Source organism: Odocoileus virginianus, chromosome 17 (genome assembly GCF_023699985.2).
Source record: "Odocoileus virginianus isolate 20LAN1187 ecotype Illinois chromosome 17, Ovbor_1.2, whole genome shotgun sequence".
In the NCBI taxonomy this organism is placed as follows: domain Eukaryota; kingdom Metazoa; phylum Chordata; class Mammalia; order Artiodactyla; family Cervidae; genus Odocoileus; species Odocoileus virginianus.
Window position 1 is genome coordinate 39,251,725 of NC_069690.1, and position 21,594 is coordinate 39,273,318.

General features: G+C 40.0%; 1 long non-coding RNA gene across 6 annotated transcripts in view; it reads left to right on the forward strand.

Annotated features, from left to right (window-relative positions):
* Positions 1-21,019, forward strand: part of LOC110141034 (uncharacterized) — a 39,119-nt gene extending 18,100 nt beyond the window's left edge. For all 6 annotated transcript variants that reach the window (XR_011492324.1, XR_011492323.1, XR_011492326.1 and 3 more), the window contains 3 exons: positions 15,274-15,409; positions 16,817-17,051; positions 18,531-21,019. This is a non-coding gene — a long non-coding RNA (uncharacterized lncRNA). The remainder of the gene's footprint in view (positions 1-15,273; positions 15,410-16,816; positions 17,052-18,530) is intronic.
* Positions 21,020-21,594: the final 575 nt, after the last annotated feature.

A 21,594-nucleotide genomic window follows, 5' to 3' on the forward strand; every position in this document is an offset into this window, starting at 1 on the left:
CTTTTCTTTCTTTGCTCTGTCTTTTTGACCATCTTTTTGAGGTCAGACTCTCTGCCTTTCATCTGAAGCCATGGGCTATCTTGTGTTTTAACTTTTTTTTTCTGTCTAAAGAAAAGATACAATGCTCTTCATTTCAGTTCAGTCACTCAGTCATGTCCGACTCTTTGCAACCCCATGGATTGCAGCATGCCAGGCTTCCCTGTCCATCACCAACTCCCAGAGCTCGCTCAAACTCATGTCCATCGAGTTGGTAATGCCATCTAACCATCTTATCCTCTGTCACTTCCTTCTCCTTTTGCCTTCAATCTTTCCCAGCATCAGGGTCTTTTTCAGTGAGTCAGTTCTTTGCATCAGATGGCCAAAGTATTGAAATTCAGCTTCAGCATCAGTCCTTCCAATGAATATTCAGGACTGATTTCCTTTAGGATTGACTGGTTTTATCTCCTTGCAGTCCAAGGAATTCTCAAAAGTCTTCTCCAGCACCACAGTTCAAAAAACATCAGTTCTTCGGCATTCAACTTTCTTTATAGTCCTACTGTGACACCCATACATGACTACTGGAAAAACCATAACTTTGACTGGACGGACCTCTGTTGGTAAAGTAATATCTCTGCTTTTTAATATGCTGTCTAGGTTTGTCAAAGCTGTTCATTTACCATAATAGAAATATAGCTGTATTCACCATGTGTTGTTCCAGGCACTGTAAGCATTTAGCATTTTGAACTTTTTCTTCAGTTGTAAAATAAGAGATTGCTCCTTGTAATAGGGATTTCAGTTCTTGGTGAGAAGAAGAGAGATTATTTTGCGCAGAAGTCTGTTGAAAAATCACAGTTGACCACTTAAAAGGGCAATTGTTAAGAGTAAGCATTCTTTTAGAATGCATGTAGACCAAAAAGAAGGCACAAAATATTTTATTCCTTATTCTGTGCATAGATCTCTTCTTGCTCCCATGCCAGTTTCTCAGACTTCTGTCCCTGGAGCGTGCTCTGAATTTCAGGAAGTGGCCTCTTCTTCAAACTCTCTCTCTGTCTCTCTCTGACACTTCTTTTTCCTTTCTTATCTCCCAGTCTACCTAAAGTTCCCAGATGCCCATATGTGGAAGCTCAATGCTATCCTGTTCCCTTGTGCCAGGATCTCCACTTCAGTCCACTGCATCCCATCCCCACAGCATGGGGATTGTTCAGCCTTTTCTATGTCAGCTTCCAGTGGCCCTGAGAGCTCATAATTTTGTTACATTTAGGTGTACAGGATGGAGAGGGTGAAAATGCATGGAAAGACAGAAGAGACTCAGCTTTCACCAGGGTTTCAAGAGTAGACACTGATTATTGGGAATTTAGATTATGGACAGTTGTCTTTAAGCATAATATTTATTTCTGTAGCAGAGAGGAGGAACATGTGTTAGAAAACTGTCAATGAAAACACTAATATAGCAGTTTGATAACCAATAAAATGGGAAAAGAGAAACTAGACATTGTCTGGAGGCAAGTAGTAATAGTAATCTATTGCCTTCCAGATCCACTTTCCTCCTTTCTCCAGCCTGCTCTCTCCTCTAGGAGATCAGCTGCCCTCTGGCCTTCATTAGGTTTTCCCAGTGGGGACCAATCAGGAAATTGCAGGAAGGTAAGAGAATGAATTTAGGGTGTTTATTCCCCTGGCATCTCCTCCGTGTTGACTGTGACTGTCCATGAAATGCACAGCTCCTCTCCAGGTGGCCCTCTTTATGACTTTCACTTTCTGACTCACTTGCCTTCATCCTTTGGACGTGGGGATCATAAGCCACACTTTAGCAGATAGTCCTTTTACTAAACTCTTCTAGATTTCCCCCTAATTCTAGTGCCTAAGTTGTTTCTGCTCAGACTCTGCTGTATAGTAGGACTTGTATAAAGTTTTTGTCCTGCAGGAGGTTAATAGGTAAATGAACAATTACAATGCCATGGTTAATAAATACTTATCAAAGTGTACACTCTTTGAGGTAGAAACCAAATATTATGCCTGTTTCTTTCTTGACACTTGGCATCGTGCTAGGTGTAAGCAGGAGCTTGCCAGTGTGGAGGTGGAAGCAGGTGTAATGGGTGGGAGAGTGGGGATGGGGTTGAGCAACTGTCCTAGGAGGCTCCAGGTAGGTGTCCCAGCATAGCTACTCATCACAGTCAGAAACAGACTGGTTGCATTAAACAAAGGAATTTACTAGAAGCATATCAATGGCTTCTAGAGTCAAAGGAAGGCAGGAGAACAGGTTTGGAAGAACTGGGTGCTCTGTAGGGCAAATTTGCTGAAACCGCAACAAAAGTCACACATTAAATACAGGTGGGGCATCCTCATGGACAGCCCTTGGCTTTGGTTTCTTTAAGGTGAATTGACACAGGTCTCAGAGGAAAGAAAGCATTTTTGGATACATGTTATATTCACTTTGGAAACTTTCTGGGCTTCTTCCTCCCAAGCTTCCTCATAGAAGGCCTGCTCACTGCTGCAGGTAAAGGTAGGAAGAAAGAAATAGGTTGAGATCTAATCCTCTGTGGCAACCTATGTCTTAGAACTAGAGAAAACAGCTCACTTCTCTCTCCCTGGCCTCCTCACTACCCAAAAGGCAGGGTGATGGGGGCAATAGGTGGGAACAATAGTTATGTTACGACAGTCAGCAAGAATTAAGTAACAATGGAAGATGAGTTCTTCCCCTGAAGAGCTAAGTGTATGTGCAGAGGTGGGGCCACTTTTGCTGAGTGTGAGAGAGGGTGTGTCCCCACCTTTAGGGAGGAGTGGAAGCAGCAGAACCTACCAAAGTTTCCATCATTGAATGTGGACCTTTGTTTTGCTGCTTTCTTCCTCTCCCACGTCCTCCAGTAACCCTCTGCTGTGCAGTTGCTCCCCAGTACCCTAGAGCCGCAGCCCACTTGAATTTGTCCTCCTCTGATGGGATCCATTTCCCTTACTTTTCCTTCTTCCTGAAGCTTTTCAGCCTGTGTGGGAACAGGTGTTAAGAGGATAACCCTCTGGTTAGTTTAATTCAGTCTAAGGCGTTACTTACCAACAAAGGTGGGTATGGTTGGAGAGACAGTCACCAAAACAGTCATGAAAAAATGTACCCTGGTGGCTCAGCCATAAAGAATCTGCCTGCAATGCAGGAGATGCAGGAAATGCAGGTTTTATCCCTGGGTAGGGATGATCCACTGGAGGAGGAAATGGCAACCCACTCCAGTATTCTTGCCTGGAGAGCCCCATGGACAGAGTGGACTGGTGGGCTATGGTTCATGGGGTTGCAAAGAGTCAGGTTAGAGAGAAGCAACTAGAGAGAAACCTGGGTGCAGCAACTAAGACCCAGCACAGCCAAGCAAATTAAAAAAATTAAATATTAAAAAAGTAAGTGGGGAACTTCCCTGGTGGTCCAGTGGTTAAGAATCCACCAGCCAATGCAGAGGACACAAGTCTGATCCCTGATCCAGGAAGATCCCACGTGCCACAGGGCAACTAAGCACATGAGCCACAGCTACTGGAACTTGCATGCCTAGAGTCCCTGCTCCACAAGAGAAGCCACTGCAGTGAGAAGCCCACAGACCACAACTAGAGAAAAGCTCATGTGCAGCAATGAAGATCCAGTGGAGCCAAAAATAAGTAAATAAAAATTTTAAAAAATGAGTGGGGAAAATTTATTCTAGGCAGAGAGACCAGCATACATAAAGAAGGTGTAAACCTACACGACATATTTGAAGAACTGAAAAGTTTGATTTGGCTGGGGCATGAAGTTTGTGTGAATGAATGCCAAGATATAAGACTGGAAAAATAGATCGGGGCCAGGTGGGGAAGAACCTTTTTTTTTGGGCAAAGGGAGGACAGACCTTTAATAGCATTCTAAGGAAATTGGACTTGGTCCCATAGTCAGAGGGTGGATCACTGAAGTTTGCTAAGCAGGGGGTGAACATAATCTTAAATTTTAGAAAGATAACATTGTTGGCAGTGTACTATATGAACTGGAGTTGAAGCTGGAGGCAAGGAGATGAGAAAGGAGAATTTGCAGGGATCTGTGGAAGAGGGTGACAGACAACGACAACTTCCAAGAAAGTTGCAGTGGGTTGGTAGAAAGGGGAAGATAGAAGATAGAAATGGTGGCATTTGACTGTTGACTAGTTTCAGGTTGATGAAAGAGAGGGAGGAGGTCTTCAATGACAAGCAGTCTCCAGTTTTGGACTTTGGTGGTGGTTTAGTCACTAAGTCGCGTCCGGCTCTTGCGACCCCGTGGACTGTAGCCCACCAGGCTCCTCTGTCCATGGGATTTTCCAGGCAAGGATACTGGAGTGGATTGCCATTTACTTCTCCAGGGGATATTCCCAACCCAGGGATCAAACCCAGGTCTCCTGCATTGCAGGCAGATTCTTTACTGACTGAGCTACGAGGGAAGCTCTGGGGAGTGCCATTAACTAATATGGAAATGTGAAGGAGAAGCAGATTTTGTAGGAAAGATAATGAATCCAGGATAACAAAGATTAGGGATGGAGCTTTGACCAAGAAATTTGATGGAGGACCCAGAATAAAAGGAACCTCAAGGAACTAACATTTAAGGAAAAACAAGAGAGGTTGAAAGATAAAGTGAAAAAGAGAAAACCAAGAGACAGAAGTTTCAAGAGGAAAGGAGAATTTCAAGAAAAAGCGATGGTCAACAAAGTCAAAGAATTTGACAGTTCAGAGCTTCCAAGTAGGACAAGGACTTTCAATATGGCTGCTTTGGGTTCTGGAAAGACCATATAAATACTGGGGAGTGAGTTCTCATAAGGCTGCTAACTAAGATACATACAGATCCTCATTCTTTATAGTTTGTGAATTATATTACATGACCATTTGCTCAGACTAAAGGAAATCTTTAATTTCCTTTAAAAACAAATTGATAGAAAAATTTAGGAGAGAGTTTAAGGGATCATCCATACTGAGGTGATAGTCAAAGCCTTGAGAACAACTGCATTTTTAAGGTAGAGAAGAGCAGAAGGTTAAGACTGGAAGTTGAGGAAATCCTCAAAATTAGGCTTAGCACAGAGGAAAAGTGAGTACCTGGTAAAGGGAGTGAATAGGAGCGATCTGAAAGGTTGGAAAAGCCTTAGGGAATCACAGCATGGACTGAAGCTTGGGTGATTCACCTGGTGGAGTTTACAGAGCCTTCTGGAAGTTCTGCAGAGAGATCAAGGGTAATGAGGTCTAGAAAAATGTCCATTATATTGGCCACAAGATACTTGAAGATCTGAAAGCAAGAATTTTCGGGACAGTTCAGGCCCAGAAGCCAAAGCTCTTGTCACTAGGCAAGGGAAGGATGGTGATGGAATGAAGCCACCTGTGTCTTGTGTTGCTATTGCATGAAGAGTGGGCATAAAAGACCAAAGGATGGTGAGGAGGGAACCAGGGGTGGAGTGAAGACAAGACTGTTGGGTGTAGAATGCACTTGAAAACAGAAGCAAGGAGAATTTTGGAGCTACTTGAGCTTCTGGGAAACAAAACAAGCAAAACAACAACAACAACAACAACAACAACAAACCTCCAAAACAGAAAAGCAGAACACTGAGGGAGCCAAGAAGTAAGATAACTCTTAAGATACCTGGAAAAAAAGAGGAATCAAATAATAGTGATCCAAGAACAAGTGAAGCCTCAGTGATGTAGGAAACCACCTTTTGAATGGTTAATTTAAACTTCATCACAGGAAACTTTTCATAAAGAGATGTGTGGTACCATTAAAAGAATGATTGAAAAAATTCTGTATTTTAGAAGAGTCATTGTGATGAATGGGCATTGAACCTGGAAGGTGCGTAGTATTCTCCTTTGTATTTTTAAAATAAGAGACTTTATTCTTATATGCCATGAACCTAGAGGCTGCCCTCCGATACTTGAAAGAGGTGGCTACAGCTATAAATATGGATGTGACAGTGAAGTATGCCCATGAACTTGGGAGTAAAGGGAAATATAGTTGCCTTGGTAACTGAACTATTAAAACCAAAATATAATCTATCTCTTGAGAGTCAACACCTGGGTAAGGAGTGTGGTCATTAGGGAATATCAAAAGGAGAATTCAGAGAAAGTGCTTTGGCTTCATCTTGGGCAGAGAGATGCTGAATTTGGGCACATGGACAATCCAGTCACTAGAGAGGAGTTGCCGAGTGTGGGGCAAAGATGTTTCACCTGGACTGAGTAGGAGCTGAAGGAAGTGGTCCTCAAACCTCTCCTTGAATCTGTGCTTGTGCAGCAACTTTTTGATTCCTAATTCATTCTACAGAGTATGCCATGAACATCTGAAAGAAATGTCCCTTATTGTTAAACTAGAATTCTACCTGCACATTAGTGTTGTATAAATGTAGTCATTGTCAATCTGTCTTCAAGTGCCAGGTCACCTTGGGTACACTAGTAAAGTCAAGTTTCTGGGCATGAAAGGCTGAGAAGAACAGATTCTAGGCTGTAGAAAGTTTTTCAAAGTCACTCTTATTTATATCACTTAAAAACCTTCTTGATAATTAGTCTCATGGACAGCCTTCTGTCTACCTTGTGTATTTCCATATCCTCCACCACTAGTTTTAGGAATACTGTCAGTAGTCATCACTTTCAACAGTTAGTTGGTAAAGAACATGGAGCTTGTATTCACTCAAGAACTGAATGAAAACATGTAGACTAGAGATGAAAAATACAAAGCATTCTTGTTACCACTCTTCTGTCCTGTATTTGTGCAAACATACTAATTGATAATGACAGTCTTTCCTCATGAACCTAGACTGACCATAGAACTCTTCATAATGACATTAATCCAGAAAATCACAACCAGCAGCCTAGATTGGATCCATGTGAGGTAAAACTCCGCCCTTTCTGGTTTAGATGGGATGTCAGGGATTCTGGCCATCAGAATTACAGAATTCATCAGGAAAAGATGGAAAGGATGGTTAATCCTTTGAGTTTGATGTCATGGAGAAAGCAGATATGCTCTTTGACCAAAAGTCCCTGAATATTTTGACAGACTAGATAAATTGACAGAAAGTATCAGAATGAAATTATTTAGACAGTGAATGCATTCACTGCCATGGGGGTGTCAGCCAGAAAAGAATTTGCAAGAGACCTTACAGGTCATCAGTTGTTGTTCAGTTGCTCAGGTGTGTCCCAGTCTTTGTAGCTCCATGGACTGTAGCATGCCACTCCTCTGTCCTTCACTAATACCCAAAGTTTGCTCAAACTCATCCATTGAGTCGGTGATACTATCTAACCATCTCATCCTCTGCTGCTCCCTTCTCCTTTTGCCTTCATTCTTTCCCAGTTTTAGGGTCTTTTCCAATGAGTTGGCTCTTTGAATCAAGTGGCCAAAGTATTGGAGTTTCAGCTTCAGCATCAGTCCTTCCAGTGAATATTCAGGACTAATTTCCTTTAGGACTGACTGATTTGATTTCCTTGAAGTCCAAGGGACTCTTTAGAGTCTTCACCAACACCACAGTTCAAAAGCATCAATTCTTCAGGGCTCAGCCTTCTTTATGGTCCAGCTCTCACATCCATACATAACTACTGGAAATGCCATAGCTTTGATTATACAGATGGACGTTTGTTGACAAAGTGATGTCTCTGCTTTTCAATATGCTCTCTAGGTTTGTCATCACTTTCCTTCCAAGGAGCAAGCATCTTTTAATTTCGTGGCTGCAGTCACCATCCATAGTGATTTTGGAACCCAAGAAAATGAAATCTGTCACTGCTTCCACTTTTCCACCTTCTATTTGCCATGAAGTGATGGGACCAGATGCCATGATTTTAAGTTTGTTTAATGTTGAGTTTCAAGTCTGCTTTTTCAGTCTCTTCTTTCACCCTCATCAAGAGGCTACTTAGTTCCTCTTCACTTTCTGCCTTTAGAGTGGTATCATCTGCATATCTGAGGTTGTTGATATCTGTCCTCGCAGTCTTGATTTCAGCTTGTGATCATCCAGCCTGGCATTTTGCATGATGTACTCTGCATATAGTGTTTCCCAGTTAGTGTTGGTGGTAAAGAACCCTCCAACCAATGCAGAAGACTTAAGAGACACTGGTTCGATCCTTGGGTCAGAAAGATCCCCTCGAGGAGGGCATGGCAACCCACTCCAGTATTCTTGCCTGGAGTATCCCTTGGACAGAGAAGTGTGACAGGCTATAATCCATAAGGTTGCAAAGAGTCAGACATGATTGAAATGACTTGGCACGCATGTACTTTGCATATAAGTTAAATAAACAGGGTGACAACATACAGCCTTTTACTCCTTTCCCAGTTTGAATCAGACACAGTGATTCTGTGTCGTGTTCTAACTGTTGCTTCTTGACCTGAACACAGGTTTCTCAGGAAACAGATAAGGTGGTCTGGTACTCCCATCTTTTTAAGAGTTTTTCAGTTTGTTGTGATCCACACAGTCAAAGGCTTTAACATAGTCAACAAAGCAGAAGTAGATTTTTGTCTGGAACTCCCTTGCTTTCTCCAGGATCCAACTAATGTTGGCAATTTGACCTCTGGTTCCTCTGCCTCTTTGAAGTCATCCCCAGGTTTTAAATCCTAGCTCTTTGTCTTACTGGGAATGTAGCAAGTTAAGCCCTAGTATCTTCATATGAGAAGTCATTTCCATTTCCTAAGTTTGAGACTACCAATTCAGATAGCACATAAAAAGTGTTTGTAAATGAGATCCTCACAAATGTTAGCTCCCTTCTTGCTTCTCTTGTTTAAAATATTCAACAATGAGCTACCTTATCAGAACTACCTTATCAGATCTCTCCAGTCTCTACTTGAATATTTCTAGTGAAGTGAAGCTCATTGTTTCACAAGATATTCAATTTTGATCTGCTCTAATTACTTAGGCTCAGAGGTTAAAGCGTCTGCCTGCAATGCAGGAGACCTGGGTTAGATCCCTGAGTCGGGAAGATCCCCTGGAGAAGGAAATGGCAATCCACTCCAGTATTCTTGCCTGGAGAATCCCAGGGAGGGAGAAGCCTGGTAGGCTACAGTCCATGGGGTCGCAAAGAGTCGGACACGACTGAGCGACTTGGGCTTCCCTGATGGCTCAGAGGTTAAAGCATCTGCCCGAAATGCGGGAGACTTGGGTTTGATTCCTAGGTCGGGAATATCCCCTGGAGAAGGAAATGGCAACCCACTCCAGTATTCTTGCCTGGAGAATCCCATGGACGGAGGAGCCTGGTGGGCTACAGTCCACGGGGTCGCAAAGAGTAGGACACGACTAAGTGACTTCACTTCACTTCAATTACTTAGAAGTCTGTCTTTATATTGAACAGAAATCTGCCACACAATATAACTTGCTTTGCCACATAGAACTTAGCTTTGGAGTCTTTTTGATATTTGAAGAGGAATATTCAACTCTTTTAAAATATTTTCCTTTCTAAGCTATAGGGTCACTAGTCCATTCAGTTCTTCCTAAATGACACTTCCATTATCTCTAGGTTGCCATAACTTGGATCACTTCCAAATTTACAGGATTTATCTGGCCTTTTTGTTTTTTTCTATCTCTAGCATTAGTTCCAGGAATATATATAAAAATACAGTGCAGAATTTCTTATTTTAAATCTATAAATTTAGATTTCTATTGAATCTATAGAAATTATTTAAACTTAATAACTAATAACTAATCAGTAGTAACAAAATTCTCCTCCTCGTGGTTTCAAGGCTTTCAGAATGGCTGAAGTGCCTTGAACACATTTATGGAAGCTCGTTTTACTCACTTTTTGGGTTCACCCCCTTTTCTTGGGTGTGGGACCAAGGCTTGTCCCTTAGATATTTCTGATTGTGGTGTTGACTAACTAGTTGGTTCCTAAACTGTAATTATCTTCCTCCTTCAATTAAAATTACATTTCTATATTACAAAATGGGCTATTGCAAAATCTAACAATGCACATTGGATTTTTATTTCCCTCTAAGCAACTTTTCCTGACAATACGTATTTTTTCTCTGGGTTGTTCAACTGTTAAGTGCTGAGGAGGACATTCTTCTTAACAAAGATCAGTCAGTGGGCACTTTGCAGTATTTTTTTTTTTTGTTTTCCTGTGTCCTCACTTGCTGTTGTGTAGTAATTCAAATACACAATTATTTCCAGCTTAGAGAATTTTGAGAGACTCATGAACTAGAGCCATACTGATGTGACAGCATAATTGGTGCCAATGAGACATTCAGTCATCATATGCTTTTATTTTAAAATGTGCCAAGTGATGGACTTGATTAATAGTTTATGCAAGATATTAATTCCCCAACCAGGGATCAAACCCTATGTCCTCTGCAGTAGAAGCACAGAGTCCTAACCACTGGACCACCAGGGAATTCTCCCTTGATGAATAGTTTTAGTTGAAATTTATCCAATACTTTCCCCCAAATTTTTTAATATTTTGACATTGTGTAAACTGAGTATGATGTTTCTAAGCATCACTTCAACCAACATGTATTTGGCATACCTACATTTTGCCAGACCCTGCCTCAGTGCTGGGTATTTATTTCTAGATGACCAACAATACATGGTCCTGCCTTTGAAGAGGAATCAGACACACACAGTCAGTCAGTCAGTTCAGTCGCTCAGTCTTGTCTGACTCTTTGCCACCCCGTGAACTGCAGCACGCCGGGCCTCCGTGTCCATCACCAACTCCTGGAGTTTACTCAAACTCATGTCCATTGAGTCAGTGATACCATCCAACCATCTCATCCTCTGTCATCCCCTTCTCTTCCTGCCTTCAATCTTTCCCAGCATCAGGGTCTTTTCAAATGAGTCAGTTCTTTGCATCAGGTGGCCAAAGTATTGGAGTTTGAGCTTCAACATCAGTCCTTCCAATGAATATTCAGGACTGATTTACTTTAGGATGGACTGGTTGGATCTCCTTGCAATCCAAGGGACTCTCAACAGTCTCTCCCATCAGGAAGCTTCTGTAAGCCTCTTATCCTCCTCCATCAGAGGGCAGACAGACTGAAAACCACAATATGAAAATTGGTTAGAAAACTAACCAATCTGATCACATGGACCACAGCCTTGTCTAACTCAATGAAACTATGAGCCATGCCGTGTAGGGCCACCCAAGACGAAGAACCAGTCATGGTGGAGAGTTCTGAAAAAATGTGGTCCACTGGAGAAGGGAATGGCAAACCATTTCAGTATTCTTGCCTTGAGACACACACAACTCTTTTAAAAATAAAGTTCAGATCACCATGGTCAAAGAATATGGGTTCTCAGAAGATCACTTAGTCTTGTGAGAAAGCACAGCAACCTGTCCTGCCAACCCAGTTCCAGTTAACACCACACACTGAGATTTTATATACTCATCTAGGCTCTGCTCAAATGCTTCTTTCACCAAAAGAGTGGCCCTAGTCCTTGTGCCCCAGCCCTGTGTATTCTCTCCCTCTTCCAAACTTCTCTGGTTCCTCATCTGCACTTTCTCTCATAACCAAGTCTCTTTATACCTCAAGGTAAGGTTATTTGCATGTATGTCTGTGTTTCCTCACAAGACTGGGAGCTGACTGTTGATCAGATCATGAACTCCTTGTTGCCAAATTCAGACTGAAATTGCAGAAAGTGGGGAAAACCACTAGACCATTCAGGTATGACCTAAATCAAATCCCTTATGACTATACAGTGGAAGTGAGAAATAGATTTAAGGGACTAGATCTGATAGGCAGAGTGCCTGATGAACTATGGATGGAGGTTCGTGACATTGTACAGAAGACAGGGATCAAGACCATCCCCATGGAAAAGAAATGCAAAATGGCAAAATGGTTGTCTGAGGAGGCCTTACAAATAGCTGTGAAAAGAAGAGAAGCGAAAAGCAAAGGAGAACAGGAAAGATATTCCCATTTGAATGCAGAGTTCTAAAGAATAGCAAGGAGAGATAAGAAAGCCTTCCTCAGTGATCAATGCAAAGAAATTGAGGAAAATAACAGAATGGGAAAGACTAGAAATCTCTTCAAGATAATTAGAGATACCAAGGGAACATTTCATGCAAAGATGGGTTTGATAAAGGACAGAAATGGTATGGACCTAACAGAAGCAGAAGACATTAAGAAGAGGTGACAAGAATACACAGAAGAACTGTACAAAAAAGATCTTCACGACCCAGATAATCACGATGGTGTGATCACTCACCTAGAGCCAGACATCCTGGAATGTGAAGTCAGGTGGGCCTTAGAAAGCATCACTACGAACAAAGCTAGTGGAGGTGATGGAATTCCAGTTGAGCTATTTCAAATCCTGAAAGATGATGCTGTGAAAGTGCTGCACTCAATATGCCAGCAAATTTGGAAAACTCAGCAGTGGCCAGAGGACTGGGAAAGGTCAATTTTAATTCCAATCCCAAAGAAAGGCAATGCCAAAGAATGCTCAAACTACCACACAATTGCACTCATCTCACACGCTAGTAAAGTAATGCTCAAAATTCTCCAAGACAGGCTTCAGCAATACGTGAACCATCCACATGTTCAAATTGGTTTTAGAAAAGGCAGAGGAACCAGAGATCATATTGCCAACATCCGCTGGATCATTGAAAAAGCAAGAGAGTTCCAGAAGAACATATATTTCTGTTTTATTGACTATGCCAAAGCCTTTGACTGTGTGGATCACAATAAACTGGAAAATTCTGAAAGAGATGGGAATACCAGACCACCTGACCTGCCTCTTGAGAAACCTATATGCAGGTCAAGAAGCAACAGTTAGAACTGGACGTGGACCAACAGACTGGTTCCAAATAGGAAAAGGAGTACGTCAAGGCTGTATATTGTCACCCTGCTTATTTAACTTATATGCAGAGTACATCATGAGAAATGCTGGGCTGGAAGAAGCACAAGCTGGAATCAAGATTGCCGGGAGAAATATTAATAACCTCAGATATGCAGATGACACCACCCTTATGGCAGAAAGTGAAGAGGAACTTAAAATCCTCTTAATGAAAGTGAAAGAGGAGAGTGAAAAAGTTGGCTTAAAGCTCAACATTCAGAAAACTAAGATCATGGCATCTAGTCCCATCACTTCATGGGAAATAGATGGGGAAACAGTGGAAGCAGTGGCTGACTTTATTTTTTGGGGCTCCAAAATCACTGCAGATGGTGATTGCAGCCATGAAATTAAAAGACGCTTACTCCTTGGAAGGAAAGTTATGACCAACCTAGATAGAATATTAAAAAGCAGACATTACTTTGCCAACAAAGGTCCATCTGGTCAAGGCTATGGTTTTTCCAGTGGTCATGTATGGATGTGAGAGTTGGACTGTGAAGAAAGCTGAGCACTGAAAAATTGATGCTTTTGAACTATGGTGTTGGAGAAGACTCTTGAGAATCCCTTGGACTGCAAGGAGATCCAACCAGTCCATCCCAAAGGAGATAAGTCCTGGGTATTCATTGGAAGGACTGATGCTGAAGCTGAAACTCCAGTACTTTGGCCACCTCATGCGAAGAGTTGACTCATTGGAAAAGACCCTGATGCTGGGAGGGGTTGGGGGCAGGAGGAGAAGGGGATGACAGAGGATGAGATGGCTGGATGGCATCACCGACCTGATAGACATGAGTTTGAGTAAACTCAGGAGTTGGTGACGGACAGGGAGGCCTGGTGTGCTGCAATTCATGGGGTCGCAAAGAGTCGGACACGACTGAGTGACTGAACTGACTGACTGACTTCCATAATGTCCAATAAATGTTAGTTTGATTGAGAGAAAAGTCTATTTTAGGTAGAACACCTTGCTTAACTAAGGGAGAACAAGTTCTGTTTTGGTTTTGATTGCCAGGAGTTTTAAAATTTTAGACTTTTATTTTTTTCATGGAAAACTAGTCTTCTATAAGTTTCTTCAAGAGAATTCAGTTTTAGTTTGTATCCATAGTTTGTGGATTTCCTATGTACAGATCACAGTCTCATGATTACTAAGGTGTTTCTGAGGTTGCTTCTACATATGAATGTTAATGGATACATATTTTTTTTTCTTTTAAAGACTTCATAGAAATCAAGTAACTCTATTTTGTGAACACAACTCCTAGTGCTCTTTAGACAGATGGGAAAAAGTCCTCAGATTAGTTTGCTTAAAAAGTCATGAATTAAAAGACTGCTCATTGAAACTGAAGGCAACTTTCTACTGAGTCATCAGAAGCAATGTATTGAGCAATATGATCTGTATCAATATGTCTTATGAAATTGCCAAGTTAGGAGTTGTATATTTTAGATAAAAAGTTTATGTCTCCACTGAGTGTCAAGTATCTTTAAAGTTTTCTGAAAATATTAATAGAATCCAATCAATTTCTCAGTAAAAGGCAAATGACATTAAAAAAATTTTTAATGTGACTTTTTATTCTGAGACTTTACTTGGGTTCCCAGAGACTATGAGAAGAGCTTTCCTTGTTCTGATAATTATCACTTTAGCTCTGGAGTTTATGGCGGGTGGATTATGATTCCCTTTAGGGGACTGATGCAAGCAATTTCTTAATGGTGTTTTGGCCCCTGACAACATGATTCCTTTAAGGAGAGTTCAATAAGTGGGATTTATATCCATGTGACTCATGCATTTAAAAAAATAAAGTAACCAAAATCGATAGATTCAAATTAAATATATTCAGAGCATCCTCTTAATGCCACCTATGTAATGGCAACAACTTATTCTCTGTGCATTGATGATCCTATGTTTGCATTTTGTAAGTGTTGTATATTTATTCTGTATTTTGCAATCTGTTGTATGTGTGCAAAGCATTGCCTTTACACAGGATTTTTCTAAAAGTTATTCTATGCTTGTCAGAAAAACAACAACAACAAAACAAACAGACGACTAAGATTATGAATGATAATCCCCAGGAGCCCTGAGTTTTCCTCAGCCTGTATTTATGCTCTGTATTTACTTGTTGAATGAATGAATGAATAAAGTGATGGATTCAGGAGACATGGAACTTGACCCAGTGGAAAAGCTGCAGTTGAAGGATTTTTAGACCAATGGTGATGGTGGGATAACTTTACTTGAATTATTTAGCTAAAGTTCCATTTGAGATGCAAAAGTTTGTTAAAATAGTGCTTTCCTATTTGGTGATTTTTCTTACCAAAACAAACATAAATTAAGTGACCCCAAACATCCTAAATGGAGATAAATTATAATGATGCTATAAGATGTCAGGATATATGTGTATCTAGCAAATGTCTTGTGATGCATATTACCCGTTTTGGGGATGGAATTTTGCATGATTTAAATTTTCAGTGTCCCATTGGTTGGAAAGTGCAGCTAATCAAGAAATCATTGTGGAACCTGTTGCTCGAGCTGTGTATCATGGGAGTTACAATATTGTATTTTCCTTTAACTCCTCAGATCATCTTCTATTTGCTGTGTATCCTGGAGGTGACAGATAATGCTGATAATGATGACTAAATGTTCACTGGCTTCTCCCTACTGAGACCTACCTTCCCCTAGAGCTGTTCTCATCTTCCCACTGGTTAACATTCAGGTATCCTTGCTCATTCCAACTCTACAAGCTGTAAAAACACCTGGCAGAGTCACGTAGGAGAGGGAGAGATTCCATTGCAGGCTTCAGTGGGGAACTGAGTCAAATTCTCCCACCTTCATGTCACCCCTTGGAGGACTTTTCCTTCCCTTCAGCCTCTGACTCATGGAACAGGAAAACCAAACTTTATTGTTCTGCTTTATCTCTAACACCACTGTCCAATGAACTCTGTATTAGTATGGATCTAAATCTGTGCTTTTTGTTTCAGGATTATCTCTTGATTAGATGCTGATTGTATATGTTTGTTTTTTAAATAATGATGAAAATTTATCTTAAGCCTACTCAGTCATTTATTAGGTAAGATAGAGAAGTTAGACATCAAAATTGCTGTATTCAGAACCAGCACATAAGACTGTTTAAAATGAGTGTTGGATAAAAATAACTTAAAGTACCTTGGAGTTACTTTTACATAATGAAACATGTAATATAAAATGTAATTAGATATTTAAGAGTATTTGGGTACATGAGACAAGAGTATCATAGTTTTAAAATATGCCCTCAAAATATCTGTTTAACTTTTCAAACCCATAAAATGAATGAGGAGGTGTCATATCTTCTAGGAAGAGTTAACTAAGTCTCTCACACTTTAAAAAAATAATCAGCATGTACCACATGTGGAGCAATGTCGCTTCTGCCAATTAAAAATGGTGATGACTCACTTTATTCCATTTATGCCTATGCAGCAAAGAAAAATAATGTGTGAAACCTTATCATGCATTTACCTTTAGCTCATAAAAACTGAGATTATTGTCACTAGATTATGTAAAGACTTACCTATAATTGGTGCTAAATAAATATTTATTGAATGAATACACAAATGAATACAGGATGCCTCATTTAAACATTTAGTTTAAATGTTATTAAACTGAACATTTTAAAAAATAAATATTATACTTCAACTGGTTGTGTGTGTGTGTGTTCAGTCGCTCAGTCGTGTCTGACCCTTTGCAGCCTCATGGACTGTAGTCAGGCTCTTCCATCCATGGAATTCTCCAGCCAAGAATACTGGAGCAGGTTACCTTTCCCTATTGCAAGAGATCTTCCTGACCCAGGGATCCAACCCGCGTCTCTTGTGTCTCCTGCGTTAGCAAGCAGGTTAAGCAACCTTAAGCAATTTTTAAAAATTGCATGATATTTTCAAGTAAATGAAATATTTCAAAATGGATATACTTTCCTCAGCAGAAACTTCATGTATATGTAATTTTAGGAAGTGGTTTACAAGAGGATAACTAAAATGAATATATTCTGACCAGTCAAGTTCATAATACCCTGTGTTTACAGTGTTTTTCCTGAGAATTCCAAATGCTAGGCTAATGTGATTATACGTGCTATTCTTTTTGTCTTTTCTAGAAGGTGAATCATCTCAAGTTGAGTAACTTGTTCTGAGTAAAATAATGACTCACTGAATGAAGCCTGAAATACCATCCAGCTTCTGGTAGATCCCCATACCTCTCTGTGGACTATTTTATTTACAAGTCTCCTTCTAAAGTCTGTTTCCATGATTTTGAAAAAATTGCATTTCTTTAAGAATATATGCATTGTGAAACATAAGCAATAGCATCTTTCAGCAACTGAAAATTCACAGGTAATTGAATTTGAAGGAAGATCAGAGTGTAGAAATGGAAGATCAGAGTGTAAAAAGGCTGGTGGCCCTATGTTTGTATTCTATAGAGTTTAAATATTTACTCTGAAATTTGCATCTATGGTATATGTGTAAAGCATTGCATTTACTCAGGGTTTTCTAAAAGTTATACCATGCATGTTAAAGGAAAAAAAAAACCTGAAAATTGTGACAATCCCCTGGAGTCCTAAGGTTTTCTTCAGCCTCTCTTCTATGTCCTCTACATGTAGAACCCTTCCGTTCAATCTGAGCAGTGGTGTTAAAATCAGTGTCTTACGATTCTGACATGATTTGCGGCTTACAATGCTCTTTCACAGAAATTGGTCTTTTTGATGCTCACAACAGCTTGTGATGTAGGGAGGATAAATATTATTACACCAATATGTCCTGTTAGAAAATTTGACCTTTTAGCAATCAGCTAAGGAGAAATACTTCAGGTGAAAAAGAAAATTGCACATTTCTTTTTTGAGATTGAAATTGGGAGTTAGCATGAAGAGAAGGAAAAGAATGAATAAGTCTCGTGGTCTGAAAGAAAATCTGTAAATTAATTTCTTTAGTTACAGAGTGACTTTGTTTCTTCTTTCTGTGATCACAACAGTTACCATTTAGTCAATGCTTATTCTGTGAAATGAGAATTAACTCACTGAATCCTCGTAACAGTCATGGTACTTAATAGTGCCTTGATTTTTACAGACCAAAGAACTGAAGATCAGGAGGGTGAACAAGACCACTGAAAAGTAGCAGAGCTGGAGCACAAACCCAGGCGTCAGCTTCTGCGTCTGTGTTCTTAATGACTGTACTCAGTGGTGAGCAGGTTTAAGCCAGCTCTCCAGCAGAACACATAAGTAGAGCCCAAGGCCCGTAGTGTAGATATTCCCATTATGACCAATTTCAGGTTGTTGCTGTTTAGTCGCTAAGTCATGTCTGACTCTTTTTCAAACCCATGGACTCTAGCCTGTGAGGCTCCTCTGTTCATGGGATTTCCCAGGCAAGAATACTGGAATGGGTTGCCATTTCCTTCTGAAGGAAGGGGATCTTCCTGACCCAGGAATTGAATCCAATGGTTTAATAACCAGCTTGTGAAATTGCTGAATATTTATTGATCAGCACTTAAGAGCAGGTACAAGCCTGCCCTAGTACATCATCGATTATCCTACATGGTGCTTTCAACACAGCATTGTCATGAAGACAGACTAATTACTACTGTTTAAACATCAGCTTTGAAATATGATTTACATACAATAAAATGTACCCATTTTATGTGTACTGTTCGAAGATTTTTGACAAATAGATATACCATCTTCATAATCAAGATACAGAACATTTCCATTAGTCTTAAATGTTCTCTTGTGACCCTTCCTAGTTAACCAGTTAATCTTCACTCTACCACCCATTTCAGCCCTGGCAACCACTGATCTGTTTTTTTTTTTTTTTGCCACACAGTATGAAGGATCTTACTTCCCTGACTGACCAGGGATGGAAACCGTGCCCCCTGCAGTGGAAACATGGAGACTTAACCAGTAAACCACCACCACGGATCTGTTCTATGTCACTGTAGATTAGTTATTTTTCCCCCTAGAATTTCATATAAATGGAATCATATGGTATGTATTGTGTCTAGCTTCTTTTGTTCAGTATGGCAGTCTTAAAATTCAGCTATAGTGTTTTTGTGTCTGTTTGTATCTATGGGTAAGTTGTATTCTATTGTATGTATGTACCATAATTTATGCATTCACCAGATGATTATTTTTCAACTGAATTCTGATCATAAAAAGTCCTTTTATAAATATGTTGCTGAATGTTGCAGCCATAGCTTTTATTAAAAATAGTGATGGAGAGAATATATTTAATAATGGTTTTTAGTTTGATGTTGAATTTATGATACTAATATTAAGCAATGGTATTTTAATCTTAGATCCAGTACCAAGATTTAAGAAACATTTACTACCTCATTAAAAAGTCTTTTACTTAAGTATATGAATATAGGTTTTAATTTGATGTTTGGATATATTTTTAAAAGACTGAGTAGTTCAGACTGGCTCTTTGGTTCTCTACCCTGTAAATAATGACTAGCTTTCCTTTTTTACTCTATGCCTTATAGAATTTGCCTCCTTACTGGTAGACTTTTTGAAAACTAATACCACTTATTTAAATAAGAAAGCTTTAATTTATTGTTGATAATTTTAAACAGACTTAATTTTTTCCTTCTCTTCTCTCTCTCTTTCTTAAGCAAATAAATTCCAAACCCATTTTGTAGTATTCAACATATCTCAGTCAGTCAGTTCAGTCACTCAGTTGTGTCCAACTCTTTGAGACCTCATGGACTGCAGCACAGTAGGCTTCCCTGTCCATCACCAACTCCTGGAGCTTGCTCAAACTCATGTTTATTGAGTCGGTGGTGCCATCCAACCATCTCATCCTCTGTCCCCTTTTCCTCCTGCCTTCAGTCTTTCCCAGCATCAGGGTCGTTTCCAGTGAGTCAGTTTTTCGCATCAGGTGGCCAAAGTATTGGAGTTTCAGCTTCAGCATCAGTCCCTCCAATGAATATTCAGGACTGACTTCCTTTAGGATTGACTGATTTGATCTCCTTGCAGTCCAAATGACTCTCAAGAGTCTTTTCCAATACCACAGTTCAAAAGCATCAATTCTTCAGCACTCAGCTTTCTTTATGGTCCAACTCTCACATCCATACGTGACTACTGGAAAAACCATAGCTTTGACTAGATGGACCTTTGTCAGCAAACTAATGTCTCTACTTTTTAATATGCTGTCTAGGTTGGTAATAGCTTTTCTTCCAAGGAGTGAGTGTCTTTTAATTTCAAGACTGCAGTCACCATCAGCAGTAATTTTGGAGCCCCCAAAAATAAAGTCTGTCACTGTTTCCCCATCTATTTGCCATGAAGTGATGGGACTGGATGCCATGATCTTAGCTTTTTGAATGTTGTTTTAAGCTAACTTTTTCACTCTCCTCTTTCATCCTCATCAGGAGGTTCTTCAGTTCCTCTTGCTTTCTGCCACAAGGGTGGTGTCATCTGCATATCTGAGGTTATTGATATTTCTCCTGGAAATCTTGATTCCAGCTTGTGCTTCACCCAGCCTGGCATTTCTCATGGTGTACTCTGCATATAAGTTAAATAAGCAGGGTGACAATATACAGCCTTGATGTATTTCTTTCCCAATTTGGAACTGGTCCATTGTTCCATGTCTGGTTCTAACTGTTGCTTCTTGACCTGCATACAGATTTCTCAGGAGGCGAGTAAGGTGGTCTGGTATTCCCATCTCTTTAAGAATTTTCCCCAGTTTGTTGTGATCCACACAGTCAAAGGCTTTGGTGTAGTCAATAAAGTAGAAGTAGATGTTTTTCTGGAACTCTCTTGCTTTTTCAATGATCCAACGGATGTTGGCAATTTGATCTCTGGTTCCGCTGTCTTTCCTAAATCCAGACTGAACATCTGGAAGTTCTCGGTTCACATACTGTTGAAAACTTGTTTGGAGAATTTTGAGCATTACTTTGCTAGTGTGTGACATATCACATATCTCAAGTGGCTTAAAAAGCAAGATCAATTTTTTAAAATCTCATATCCTGAGATTCCAGTAGGTGGCACTCTTATAAAGCCTAAAGACTTCTGTTTTGGCAATCCATGGTTGTTTTCTAGATGTTCTCTTTCTACTCTCACCTACTTGCAAACCCATTTGTTCTGGATAACTTAAATTCATTTCCCTCTAATTATCAGGGTTATGCATACTGTTAAGCATTTAAAAATGTTCAAAAGAAGAAATATTCTTCAAACCCCTTGATTAATTTCCAAGAGATAACTACTCCAAAAATTTAGTATGTACAATATTTTCCAGACTCTTCTCTAGCCCCCACACACAATAAGTGTATATAAAAGTTAAAATTTATATTAGTAAAAGTTTAGATTTTAAAATAATCATAATGATATGCTTGCCTTTGTTTTCTGATCCTATACCTGGGGTTTTTTCTTATGAGTAGTTTCCCTTTAAGAAAGACCTCTCAAATGCAAATCAAAACCACAATGAGGTACCATTATACGCCAGTCAGGATGGCTGCTATCCAAAAGTCTACAAGCAATAAATGCTGGAGAGGGTGTGGAGAAAAGGGAACCCTCTTACACTGTTGGTGGGAATGCAAATTAGTACAGCCACTATGGAAAACAGTGTGGAGATTTCTTAAAAAGCTGGAAATAGAACTGCCGTATGACCCAGCAATCCCACTTCTGGGCATACACACCAAGGAAACCAGATCTGAAAGAGACACATGCACCCCAATGTTCATCGCAGCACTGTTTATAACAGCCAGGACATGGAAGCAACCCAGATGCCCATCAGCAGACGAATGGATGAGGAAGCTGTGGTACATATACACCATGGAATATTACTCAGCCATTAAAAAGAATTCATTTGAATCAGTTCTAATGAGATGGATGAAACTGGAGCCCATTATACAGAGCGAAGTAAGCCAGAAAGATAAAGACCATTACAGTAT